The sequence below is a fragment of the Saccopteryx bilineata genome, unplaced genomic scaffold, assembly GCF_036850765.1.
Source record: "Saccopteryx bilineata isolate mSacBil1 unplaced genomic scaffold, mSacBil1_pri_phased_curated manual_scaffold_90, whole genome shotgun sequence".
Classification (NCBI taxonomy): domain Eukaryota; kingdom Metazoa; phylum Chordata; class Mammalia; order Chiroptera; family Emballonuridae; genus Saccopteryx; species Saccopteryx bilineata.
The window spans coordinates 27,000-40,509 of NW_027095508.1; the positions used below are offsets into that span (position 1 = coordinate 27,000).

Here is a 13,510-nt window from a genome sequence, read left to right on the forward strand (position 1 = left end):
CATTTATTTCCTGCTCTGATTTTTATTATCTCCTTTCTTCGGCTGGTTTTGGGTTGTCTTTGTTCTTCTTTTTCTAGTTCCTTAAGGTGGGAAGTTAAGTGGTTCACTTCGGGCTCTCTCTTGTTTGTTCATATAGGCCTGAAGTGATATGAACTTCCTCTTATTCACTGCTTTTGCTGCATCCCATAGATTCTGATATGTCGTATTGTCATTTTCATTAGTCTGTATATATCTTTTGATCTCTGCACTTATTTCTTCTTTGACCCATTCATTTTTTAAAAGTATGTTGTTTAGTTTCCACATTTTTGTGGGATTTTTTCCCCTCTTTTTTGCAGTTGAATTCTAGTTTCAAGGCTTTATGATCAGAAAATATGCTTGGTACAACTTCAATTTTTCTGAATTTGCTGATATTGTCTTTGTGGCCCAACATATGGTCAATTCTTGAGAATGTTCCATGTACACTGGAGAAAAATGTATACTCAGTCACTTTGGGATGAAGTGTCCTGTAGATGTCTATCATATCCAGGTGTTCTAGTATTTTCGTTTAAGGCCACTATAGTCTTTATTGATTCTCTGTTTGGATGACCGATCTAGAGCCGTCAGCGGTGTATTGAGGTCTCCAAGTATGATTGTATTTTTGTCAGTTTTTGTTTTAAGGTCAATAAGTAGCTGTCTTATATATTTTGGTGCTCCTTGGTTTGGTGCATATATATTAAGGATTGTTATGTCTTCTTGATTCAACTTCCCCTTAATCATTATGAAATGACCATTTTTGTCTCTGAGTACTTTTTCTGTCTTGTAGTCAGCATTATTAGATATGAGTATTGCTACGCCTGCTTTTTTTTGGGTGTTGTTTGCTTGGAGTATTGTTTTCCAGCCTTTCACTTTGAATTTGTTTTTATCCTTGTTGCTTAGATGTGTTTCTTGTAGGCAGCATATAGTTGGATTTTCTTTTTTAATCCATTCTGCTACTCTGTGTCTTTTTATTGGTAAGTTTAATCCATTTACATTTAGTGTAATTATTGACACTTGTGGGTTCCCTACTGCCATTTTATAAATTGCTTTCTGTTAGTTTTGTATCTAGTTTGATTCTTCTCTTTTGTTTTTCTATCATTTGTTTTTGTTTGTTTGTGTTCCATACTTCTTTCCTCTGTTGCTACCTTTTTTAAGTCAAGTGTTTTTGTGGTGTTTTTTTTAAGGGTGGTTACCATTAAGTAATGAAAAGGGTACCTACCATATTCATTGTAGTACCCTATCTTATAAGTATTTCTGCACTTCATCATCCTTTGCTACTGTTAATCTCCATCCTCTCCCCCCTTTTTTTCCTTTGTTGTCACAGTTTAAGTTTGGTTTTATTGTGTTCTTGGTGGAGCTGTTACTTGTGGTGTTGTTTTCTTTTGTTCTTTGAATCTGGTTGGAAAACCCCCTTTAGTATTTCCTGGAGTGGGGGCTTTCTGTTGATAAATTCTCTCATCTTTTCTGTATTTGTGAATGTTTTTATATCTCCTTCATACTTGAAGGATAGCTTTGATGGGTATAGTATTCTTGGCTGAAAGTTCCTCTCTTTCAGGGCTTTAAATATTGGGGTCCACTCTCTTCTAGCTTGTAGAGTTTCTGCTGAGAAATCTGATGATAATCTAATAGGCCTTCCTTTATATGTTGTACTCTTCTTTTCCCTGGCTGCCTTGAGAATTTTTTCTTTGTCATTGGTTTGTGTCATCTTTATTATGATGTGCCTTGGAGTGGGTTTGTTGGGGTTAAGAAAACTTGGTGTTCTGTTTGCTTCTTGAATTTGAGGCTTTAGTTCCTTCCACAGGCTTGGGAAGTTCTCGTCTATTATTTGTTTGAGTATATTCTCCATTCCATTTTCTTTCTCTTCTCCCTCTGATATACCTATTATTCTTATGTTATTCTTTCTGATGGAGTCAGACAATTCCTGTAGGGCTTTCTCATTTTTTATTATTTTTGAGTCTCTTTCTTCTTCTCTCTGTTGTGCCTCAAGTTGTTTGTCTTCTATTTCACTAATCCTATCTTCAATCTGGGCTGTTCTGTTAGCTAAGCTTGTTACCTCGTTTTTCAGCTCGTGAATTGAGTTTTTCATTTCTGTTTGATTTGTTTTTATAGTTTCAATTTCCTTGGTAATATATTCTTTGTGTTCATTGAGTTGTTTTCTGATCTCCCTATATTGCCTTTCTGTGTTTTCTTGTATATCTCTGAGTATTTTTAAGATTTCTATTTTAAATTCTCTGTCATTTAGCTCCAAGGCTTCCAATATGTTAAGTCTTTTCTCCATAGATTTTTCCACATCTATTTGTGTTACCTCTCTTTCTTTTGTATCCATAATATTCGATTTCCTCTTTCTTATTGGCATCTGAGGGTGGTCTTATTGATAGCACTAATTAGAATTAATAAAGAGTAAAAAGTAAAAAAAAAAAAAAAAAAGGGTAAAACACCCCACAAGAAAAAAACAGTAATAATTATTATTTCCCCCTTTTTTTCTCTCTTCTCTTTCCCTCCTCTCCCCTCCTCAGGGAAATATCGTGCCTATAATAGAGGGCCTGATTTGGGGTGAAGAGTTCAAGGGGCAAAAAAAAGGGAGTAGGGACCTACTAAATGCAAAAAAAAAAAAAAGGAAGAAAATCTTAGACAAGCATAAGATGATTTGCTTGTAAGTGATGGTCAACTAAGAGATATAATGAGAGGGATAAGAGGGAACCAGAAAAAAGGACCAAAAAGAATAATAAAGAAGAAAAAATAAAAATAATAAGTAAAAATCTGTTGTATTAAGTGGAGCGAAGAGTAAATACAATGGAGACCTTGGGTTGGGAGGACCCAAAATGCCACAAAAATAAACAAACAAGAAAAAAAATAAAAACAAAAGCAAAAAAGAGAAATAAAGGCAAAAAAAAGCCTTGAGTCCCAAATTAACTAATTTGTTCATGATTGAGGATTATATGGGAGGAAAGTAAAATGAGAAAAGAAAAAACGAATAGAAAGGAAAAAATAAGAAAAAGAGAAAAACGAAGGAAGAAATAAAATAGGAAGAGAAAAAAACAAAATAAAGCAAGACAAAAAAAAAACAGAAGAGGAGTGAGAGAGAGTTAAGTGTTTTGGAGTATAACCTTAAAGGAGGGTGAGGATAAAGAAGAAAAATAAAATGCAACAGTCATGGGTAGTGTAGTTCAAGAAAGTGGAAGCATAAGATGGGCAGAGAATAGAAGGACCGAGGTGGAGGAAATAAAGGCAAAAAGATAGAAGAAACAAACAACAACAACAACAAAAAAAGATTAGTGGATCAAGTTGTAAAGTCTGTGGGTTTTTCTTGATTTTGAGAGGTTAACTTCTTCCTTTTTCTTTTCTCTCCCTCTTCCTGGTCGGTGACTCTGTACCCCAGGCTCTGCCCCTGTGTCACTCTTAGGTAGTGATTTGCAGTTGATGGGATTCTATGGCAATGTCATATAATTGGCTTTAGTCTTGCTGGAAGTAAAGGCTTGTTGGCGTTTGCAGGGTCCAACGATGAGAGAGTTTGCTTTCCTGGATTCTCTCTCCTAGTCCCCCCTTTCTGAATTAGCAGCCTGGTGATCCAGCTATAAGGCTGCAACTGCTTCTGCCTGGGGAGTAAGAGGCTCAAAGAGCTGGGAAATCCCCACTCTATCCCCACTCAGTGCAAGGCTTTGGGAAAGGCTCTGACAGTCAGGGCCTCCAGTGTAATCAGGCGGGGGTGGGAGTCAATTGTTGTCAAGGTGACTGTTCAGCGCCTATCATTTAGTTGGACCTCTCAACCCAGGCTTTCCACACTTTGTAGCCTGTTTTTGCAGGGAAGAAGAGGCACTAGTCTCTGCTTACGACTAGTGTAGTATAGACCTTATTATCTGCCAAGTCCTTCTTGTTAGCGTTTATCCCTGAATATGGAGGCTCTATCAATCAGAAGTTGCCCCCGCCCCTTTAGCGAGAGGCACTAAAAAATATCACGCCTCTTGTCTTGGATCGCTGAACTGAGAGAGATCTTATCAATTAGAACCGAGGGTGCGCAGATTTTATGGGTTAAGCTAATTTCAGTGATTGGGTCGCAGCTGTGCTTCCGAAGGTATTTTAGGCTGCCTGCACGCGCCCCTCCCCCAATGCTTGATTGTTAGCTTGAATGGCTGGGTGAGGTGCCCCGCCCACGGAGATAATCTCCCAAGCCTCTCCCGCTCGCCCCGCCGCTGGCGGCTGGACCGCACCAGGCGCAGGATAATGGAGCCCCCCTGGGTGTGCGGGCCAGCAGGGCGCCCTGGGCACATGGAATGCCCAAGGCACGCGCGTGAATGGGGTGCTCTGGGCACCGGTGGCCGGCGACCCCCACTCGCAGTGTGCAGGCCGCTGGGAACGTCAGCGGTGCTCAACCGGATTGGGCGCTCGCGCGGCCGCTCGCAGCGGCTCGCGGTTCCCAAGTATATGGGCTGACTCACCACAGGCGCACTTCCTTGCGGTTTGAAAGAACGTCCCTGTGGTAGATTCCTCCACACCCTCCTCTCTCAGATTCAAGTGATAACAGTCCTTTCACTATCAGTTTGTGTGGAACTCCGGAATGCTCCGAGGATAAATTTTTCTGTTTCTAGTTGATAAATTTGTTGTGATTTAGAGGAGAGCTGTCGGACGCACTGCTCACCGCGCCATTTCCGTGACGTCACTCCACATTGCATATTATTTTCTGGAAATATTTAAAAATTTTCAAAATTGTTCAACTATTGTTGCATCATTGAAGAAACAACATACAATGAATAAAGATGGATTAATTGCCACTTATCTCATTTCACAAATAATTGCAAAAAGCGGTAAAAGCCTTAATATTGGAGAAACTGTAATAATACCTTCTATAAAAGAATTTATCTCAACAGTAATGCATCAGAATATACCTCAAATTTTAAAAAGTTGCCCCTAAGTGATAGCACAGTAAAAGCAATGAATTGATAAAATGGCAGTTAATGTTTAAAACAAACATAAATATTCTCCAAAACTCTTTATTTTCCATGCAATTGGACGAATCTACCATTGCAGATAATGATGCTTTATTGATGGTATATGTATGCTATTTTGATAAAAACAATATATTATGAGAAGAAATGCTATTCTCAATAAATCTCATCACAGATACAAAAAGATTATCTCTTTTTAATACTGTGAGAACATACTTTACAAAATAGAATATTCCTTTGAATAATGTTGTTGCATGTACTACTGATGGAGCACCATCAATGGTATGCTGCTATCGTGGATTTGTTGCTTATTTGAAGCAGAAAGTGCCAAATGTTTTATGTATTCATTGTGTGGTACACAGACAACATCTTGTAGAAAAACATCTAAGTACAAGTCTCCATTCATCATTAAATTCATCAAATCCAAAGCAAAGAATGATAGAATGTTTCAGCAGCTATGCCAGGACAATAATGAAGATTTTATTAAGTTACTTTTGCACAGAGAAGTTCATTGGCTGTCAAAGGGTACATCTTTGGATAGATTTGTAGGATTATATAATAGTGTCATACAATTTTTTTGAAAGTAATAGTGAGACCAATCTGTGTCAACAGTTAAAAACAGTAAAAACTGATGCCTTTTACTTGGCAGATATTTTCAAAAGATTTAATGATGTCAATTTGCATCTTCAAGGAGCTAATAAAACTCTTATAGGTTGCCAAAATATTGTGCTATTATTTATTGACAAACTTGAACTACTTCATCATAAAATATTGAAGAGAGAATTTTATCAGTTTCCTCAATTATCATCTATAAAATATGATGTAACTCCAGATGATATTGACAGATTGAGTAACCACCTCAACAAACTTAAATGGGACATGGAAAAACAACTTGAAGATATTTTGAAATTGAAGGTATATGACTGGATGAAAAATCCTTTTACTGCATATTGAAGAGGCTGATACAACTTGCCAAGAAGAACTGTTAGAAACTAGATATGATGAAGAAAGTAAACAAATTCGACAGTGGTAGATATAAAAACTCATGGCAAAATAAAAAAATGCCGGTCTTATATCAAAATATGTGGAAAATAGTATTCAGTTTATTGATACCTTTCCCTACCTTATATCTTGTGGAAACAGGATTTAGTGCTATTAATCATATTATGACAAAAGAAACCACCTAAGTTTCCTAAAGGGGAGACCTTTGTTTGTTCCTCACAAAAATTGAACTGGGCCCTGGCCGGTTGGCTCGGCGGTGGAGCGTTGGCCTGGTGTGCGGAGGACCCAGGTTTGATTCCCAGCCAGGGCACATAGTAGAGGCGCCCATTTGCTTCTCCACCCCCCCTCCTTCCTCTCTGTCTCTCTCTTCCCCACCCGCAGCCAAGGATCCATTGGAGCAGGGATGACTTGGGCGCTGGGGATGGCTCCTTGGCCTCTGCCCCAGGTGCTGGAGTGGCTCTGGTTGCAGCAGAGCATCAACCCTTGTGGGTGCGCCGGGTGGATCCCGGTCAAGCACATGTGGGAGTCTGTCTGACTGTCTCTCTGTCTCTCTGCATTTGCAGCTTCAGAAAAATACAAAAAATATAAAAAAAAATTGAACTGGATATTCAATATTTAGTTTCCTAGCATCAGCCTCAAGAATCTCACTAGTAATTCAATTAACTAATGTAATTTCTATGTATGCAAAGTATAAATAAATAGATTTAACTATAGTAAGTTTTTTTTATAAAGATTTATTTTGCCAAACAGCAAAAATCTGACATAAAGTACTTGGTAATTGTTATTATATGCTTTAACTTGCTGAATCCCTGCTTTATAAATTTTATAAAGTAAAGTTACTTTCCTACTTTATAAATCACCATTACTGTGGAACCGGTGGGCAGTTAGAAAATTTTACTACTAACAGAGATACAAAAGTGGGCAGTAGGAATAAAAAGGTTGACTACCCATGCTCTAACCTACTGAGATTTTTGGTAAGAGCAAGCCATTGTCTTTTGGGAAAAAAAAGTACTAGAGAAAACCTGAGTTAATTTAAAAAATAAAATAATAATCTATCTGCTGTAGTAACAACACTAGAAGTCTTTTCTTTGCTATTGAGAGTCAGGGATGTAAACACTATTTCTAATTGTTTAGCACAAAGTGACCCTTTCCTAACATGCATTCTTTCTTATGCTGTGGTAGCAGTCCAACTGAGAGACCTGCTAAGCTCTGGACATCTGGAATTTATCTGAGCCTGGGTCACCACCTACAAGCTAGGTTATTTTGGTCACAGAACACCTCCCAGGGTATTTGTTTTTTCACTTGTAAATTTTTTCAGTTTTATAGCTGAGAACCTGCACTGCTGAAGGACCAAGACTTAGGCCTCAACTCTGCCTTCAAAGAAGTTGAGATATTGGACCTGGCCATGATCCATCAAAACTGGAACCAAAGGCATTGCACTGCCAAATCCAGTGCTTATCACAACTTATAATTATTTTATTTATGTATATTTTTCATTCCCTCTGTCTACCCCATGACAGCATAGTATTCATAAAGACAGAAAGTGAGTCTGTCTCATTCACTATAGGCAACAAGTGTCAAGCACAGTGTCTGGCACATAATAGAAATACAGTAAGTGTTTATTGGAAGAGTGAATAAATACTCATTTGTATACATATACAGATATACACAAATAACAGACACACATGGACACAGAGATATGCTCATGTGCAATGCACATCTATACACACAGATGTACACACACAATCTACCTGGGTACATTTAGAGAAATATAATAGGTACACAGAGAATATGGGAAGAAAATATCATAATATTAACAGTAAATATCTCTATGGGAAATTTGTTGTTTTGTTTTTCTTATCATTTTTTTAGCATTTTTGCAATAGGTACATTTTTTATAATAAAAAAATTGGTAAAATTCAATATATTTGTCAAATCAGAGCACATCATATTTTATAATAAATTAAGGAGATTTAAATGAAAAAAGTTAAAAAGATAGAAATAAAAATAGTAGAACGGGAAGTCATTGAGTGTAGGGACATGAGTTCCTAGCACAGTGCCTGGTATATGATGGGCACTTCCAAAGGCTTTATGAGCATGGCAGAAAGGAAAGATGGTAAACAAGATGAAAAGAATGGTGATACAGAATTCCAGGGAGGGAAAGAGGAAGAGAAAAAGAAATAAAGAGAAAAACAAATCATAGCTTGAGAGAAAAAATAGGGGAGGAAAGAGAGAGATTCATCACAACTATACACATTCATATTCTTTGAGATCCTAAGTTTATGATAAAAGTTCTCCGTATTTACCAAGCATTCAGAAAATATTTTTACAGCATTAAAGAATACATGGAACTTACAGGCTCCACAATGTTGAATTTCTTGAACTCCTGAACTTCCTGGATTTGATAAACATAATTAAGGGACAACTTGAAAATAATGTGCCTCTTTTTGTCCACCTGCAGGTTTACCTGTAGAATGGTAGCAAATGTCACAAATTGGCACTGTCTTTCATGCAAGTTAGTGCTTATGGAATGAACAGAATGCTAGCGCTAGAGGAGAGTTTAGGCACCACGGAGTAATCTGATCTCTTTATTTTACAAATAGGGAACAGGAAGCCAAGAGATAAAAAGCAATTAACACAAGACTTTTTGTTTCTGATTTTACAAGTAAGAAGCTTGGAAGTTATCATGCCCATCCTCACAGGAAAAAAAAAGCTAAACAAGGTGAAAATAAAATACTCCTGGATGCAACAAGTAATTGAAGTCAGAGGGAAAATCAATGTCTCAATAATTGTATAGACATTTGACTATGAGGAATAAAAGCATATCAGAGCAGAAGCCTATTGCTGCAGCCAATATTAGACTTTATTTAAGAACTCTCCAGTGGGTCCAAGATGGTGGCCCATGTAGACGCTGAACTTGCACCCTCCCCAAAACCCATCCAATGTACCCCTTTACTTAGAACAATTCCTCCTGAAAGACAACTGAGAAACAATTAAACAGCTTCTGCACAAGATAGAGAGAAAGAGAGAGAGAGAGGGTGCATAGAGAAGGCTGAGGAACCAGGAGAGTCTGCAGGAGGTGAAGAATCAGCTCCAGGACCAAAGAGACCAGGGAGCACCTCTGTTTACATCTCCCAGACATGTGAATACATAGAGCTCCATTCAGGCTCTATGGTCACCCACAGGGCACTGCAGAACATCCCCACCTACCTCTCCTGGAGCTAAATACAACAGAATCATGAGGGCAGCATAGCTTGTATAAAGACAGCTTTTCTTTCAGAATATCAGCCCAGCAGGTAGGTATAGCAGGGCGTCACTTTGCCAACTGAGCTACATGTGTATATGTGGCTGCCCCACCTAGAGAGAGTGCAGAGCTAGCAAAACACTCTGGTACCAGCTGCAGGACTTTATGATCCAGAGCAAGTGCAGAAATAGTGGGTTACTACTGGCATTACCCCTCCTAGAAAATGGGGAGCCAGCAAATGGGCTATGGCCTGCACACTGGACTGCCTAATCAAAGAAAGTGCAGAAATTTGGAGGTGCTGCTGCATGCACTGGTCAGGCTGCTCTACCCAAAGAAAGCACAAAGCTAGCAAAACCTTGTGGCCCAGTGTGGAGTGAAGGGGGCAATGCTGTGCATGTGCACAGGGCTGCCAAGCCCTGAAAAGGTGAAGAATGAACAAATTAAGGCTGTGTGTGCACCCAGGATACCCCACCAGGACAAAGGGTGGATCTAATGGGGGTGAGACACAAGAAAGCACTCAGGTAACCCAGTGCAGACCGTGCTCTGACAACAGATAATTAAAACAGGACATGCAGAGCACACACCACTGAGCCTCTTTCACACCAGGAGCCCTGCCAGATTAAATATGCAACGAGGCTCCCACACCCAGGTGGCTCATTCAGAACCCACTCAGGCCAGGTGACAAACAGGCACTGCATGCACCTCCCCCAACCACAACCAGCAGCTGAAACTATTCAACACAAAATGTAACAAAGACAACATTTTCAAGACTGGGCGAGATGACTATTTCATTCTACTCAAAGGAACAAAACCAGAAAGTCAAACAAAATGGGGAGACAGAAGAATATATACCCCCAATGAAGGAAGAAGAAAAAACTCAGGAGAAATGTCCTAATTAAATGGAGATGGGTAATTGGACAGATAAAGAATTCAAAGCAAACAGTCATAACGATGTTCCATAAACTTGAGAGTAGAATAGAGGAACTCGAGAGTGCTTGAACAACAAGAAAATGTAATAAGCTCATCCGGCTTGAGCGTGGATTCACCAGCTTGAGTGTGGGATCATAGACATGACCCAATGGTTTTCGATTGAGCCCAAAGGTCACTGGCTTAAAGCCCAAGTGGCTGGCTTGAGCAAGGAGGTATCTGACTTGGCTGGAGTCCCTGGCCTGGCTGGTCCTTGCTTTTCTGAAGTTGGCCCCACGTGTTCCCTCTCTGTACACCCCAGCGCAAGCACACACGCATGCAAATGTGTGCCCGTGGGACAGCAGTCAGCCTCATCACCGTCTCCCGCTCAGGCACGTCGGGGATGGGCCTGCGGGGTGGCCAGAGCACAGACACAGACGGGATTTTGTGTGGTGTGGGGGGGCACTGAGGGAGAGGTGGGCAGTGGGCTGGGGGAAGTCTGGGCCTGAGGAGCCACTGTGCCACCTCATCCTCAGGTGTTGTAAAGTATCAAAAGCTACAGAATCAATATTAATATTTTAATAGACTTAAAGAACATTTTATTAATTTGGGTTAAGGTGTGCAGAGAAATTCTGTGAATACTCTCTGTACTGTGTGATTGGCATAAAACCAGGATGGCCCTTGGCATTGTATTGTAAATGCAAAGGGAAGGAAAACATGGATTCCCTGATATTCCACCACAGCTGTGGGGAAAGGGGTGAATGTCTAGCAAGGTGCAGGAAGAGAAAAGTCAAAATAAAACTTTTCTTCTAGTACTGAGCCATTTATGGGCATTTGTTCCCACAAAAACTACCTCTTCCATGTAAATGCATGTAGTTAAGATGTGTGACACTGGACAAAGAGATGGCGGATAAACATTAGAAAATATAGTAATGTCTTTTAATATGTAAAGAGACATCTTTCTATCATTGTGTTGACTTATAAATTTTGTTTTCTCCAAAATGATGTATGGCTTGCAAATTGAACATGGTCCTATCATGTTAAAGGACATATGACTATAACTACTAGTGGTAAAGAGCACCTAATTGCAATTTTTGCTTCTGTACTTCCTGCTTGCAAAACTATAAAAACTAGGCTCTGCCTCAGATTTCTTTCAAAGTTGCCGCTGCTTGGCTAAGCTAGACTATAAAGCTTTGGTGTGGAATTGATGGTTCATGTCTTCAATGTTTTGAGTCTCTCCAGATTAGGCTTAACAGACCAAGCAGGGCGAGCAGTGGTTTCTGCTGGATGCTGCGCAAAGTCATGTGGCCGTGTCTCCCCCTAGGACCCTGAAGCCTTCAGGGACATCCGCGCTTACTTCTCCTGGAGGGGTGGCCGCCTTTGGTGACTGGGAGAAGCTGTGCTGCCCCAAAGTGGAGAAGAACCAGGACACGCTGCTGCACACAGGTCATGGGGCATGGAAACCAGGATGTAGAAACTCTGGGCAGCTGGCCCACCTGAGTGGGGGCTGCTCGTTTAAGCAATTTGCTTTGGGGACCAGGATTTTGTTTCTCCCCAGAACTCAGAGCCCCTCTAACCTCTTTTATGGTTTACCACTTGCAGGACACCAAAACCCTGGCAGTGAACACTGAGGTCTCGCATGAAAAATGGACTAGGAGGCAACAAGATGAGGGGCCACAGGCATGGCGCTGCCCTTTTGAAACTGACAATGGTCAGGTCCCAGTGTCTCAACAGCTAACAAGGGACAGAGCTTGCATTTAGCGAACAAGCGTGATGAAAACAGTGCATTGTGCGATTTGCTACACTGCTTCCATGTGTAAATAATTACACATATTTATAGATGTGTTAATGAGCAGGGATGGTATAGAAGTATAAAATTAGCACATAAGAAATAACTCATTCAGAGCACTTGTCATCACAAGAGGAGGAGGAAGGTCTGGCCGATGAGCAGTGCTCCAGAACAGGGTTGCCTTGGCTGTGCCAGCCACACTGCACATGGGAAAGGATTAAACGTGGTGATTAAGGCAGCTGTGGTTGTGAGCCAGGGATCATTGTATCAGGCCCTGTGTCAGCCATCTCTTCAATGTGTCTGGAAAACACTCTAGTTAAAAATTGGGTAAGAGAAAATCATTTGTAGATTTCAGCTCCTCTGAGTCCTCTAGAAAGGCTAATAAGTATGGCCTAGGTATGTGGGGTAGACTTTGGATAGGCCTGGATTTAAACTCTACTAAATTCAAGAGTGAATTTAACACTGGAGATTTGGGCAAACCTTACAAATTCTCTGAGCTCTTGAATACTAATATGTAAGGTAAAGATACATGCATATATTCTTTGAAAGTGTTGAATTCAATTTATTTATTTGCATATGTATTTGTTTATATTTTAGGTAAGATGAGGGAAGATAGTGGGGCTGACTCTCATATGCACTCCTACAAGGATCTACCTGGTAACCCCAATTTCTGAATACTGAGCTGGTTTTTAGCACCTCAGAATGATGTGCTCCAGCCAACCGAGCTTTCTCAGTGCCCAGGGCCAATGCTAAAACCAATTTAACTGCTGGCTGCAGAAAATAAAGAAGGAGAGAACTGGGAGAGGGAGGGGTGGAGAAGGAGATGGTTGCTTCTCTTATGTACCCTGACCAGAATCACACCCAGGACATACAATGGGCAAACACTCTATCCACTGAGCCACAGTCTAGGGCAAAAATTCAATATAAAAAAACTGATATTTTCATGTTGTCCAATAAATACACCCCTGATACTAGCGACCATATCCTGTTGGTGTTGTATAATAGGCCTTTTCTCAATACCTTACATATGCTCTGCTGTAAATATTCAATATATATTTTATGAATAACTAAAAGTTGGGAAATTAAACATCATAATGGGAAGATCTAGAAACAAAGTTTGAATTGACCATCTTTAGTCAGTATAGAGGCTTACTATTATAGAGAAGTTCTGAGCCAATAATTGACAAAAGAAAATACAAGAGTATAAAAAAGAATGAATGATAATTTGATAGGAGGACATCATGTGTGTTTTTTACAAAGTAGGGACTAACACTCCAGACTCCACCAAACTCACTCTTCTTTGACTTAGAACTCATGAGAAAGGAGACTGAAGTAAAAATGTATACCCTACAAGAAAGAAAAGGCCAAGTGTACCAAGAGGTTAACGAGCCCCAGGATGACGACTACCTCTGTAAGTGACCATAACAATGCATATTATCTGTTCATACAATAATTTCATCTGGTCATTTGGTCATTAGAGAATTCTGTTACCCTATGGATCTGCACTACAGAATTGAGGTTCAATGATGTGAGTGCCTGCACTCTCTCTGAAGCTCTGTATGTACAGGATCATGCACTAAACCTTCCCTAATCCCTGTTGCTCTCACCCCC

At 40.0% G+C, this 13,510-nt stretch overlaps 1 pseudogene; it reads left to right on the forward strand.

Moving 5' to 3' along the window:
* Positions 1 to 13,510, forward strand: part of LOC136318374 (histone-lysine N-methyltransferase PRDM9-like) — a 45,645-nt pseudogene that overhangs the window by 13,852 nt on the left and 18,283 nt on the right.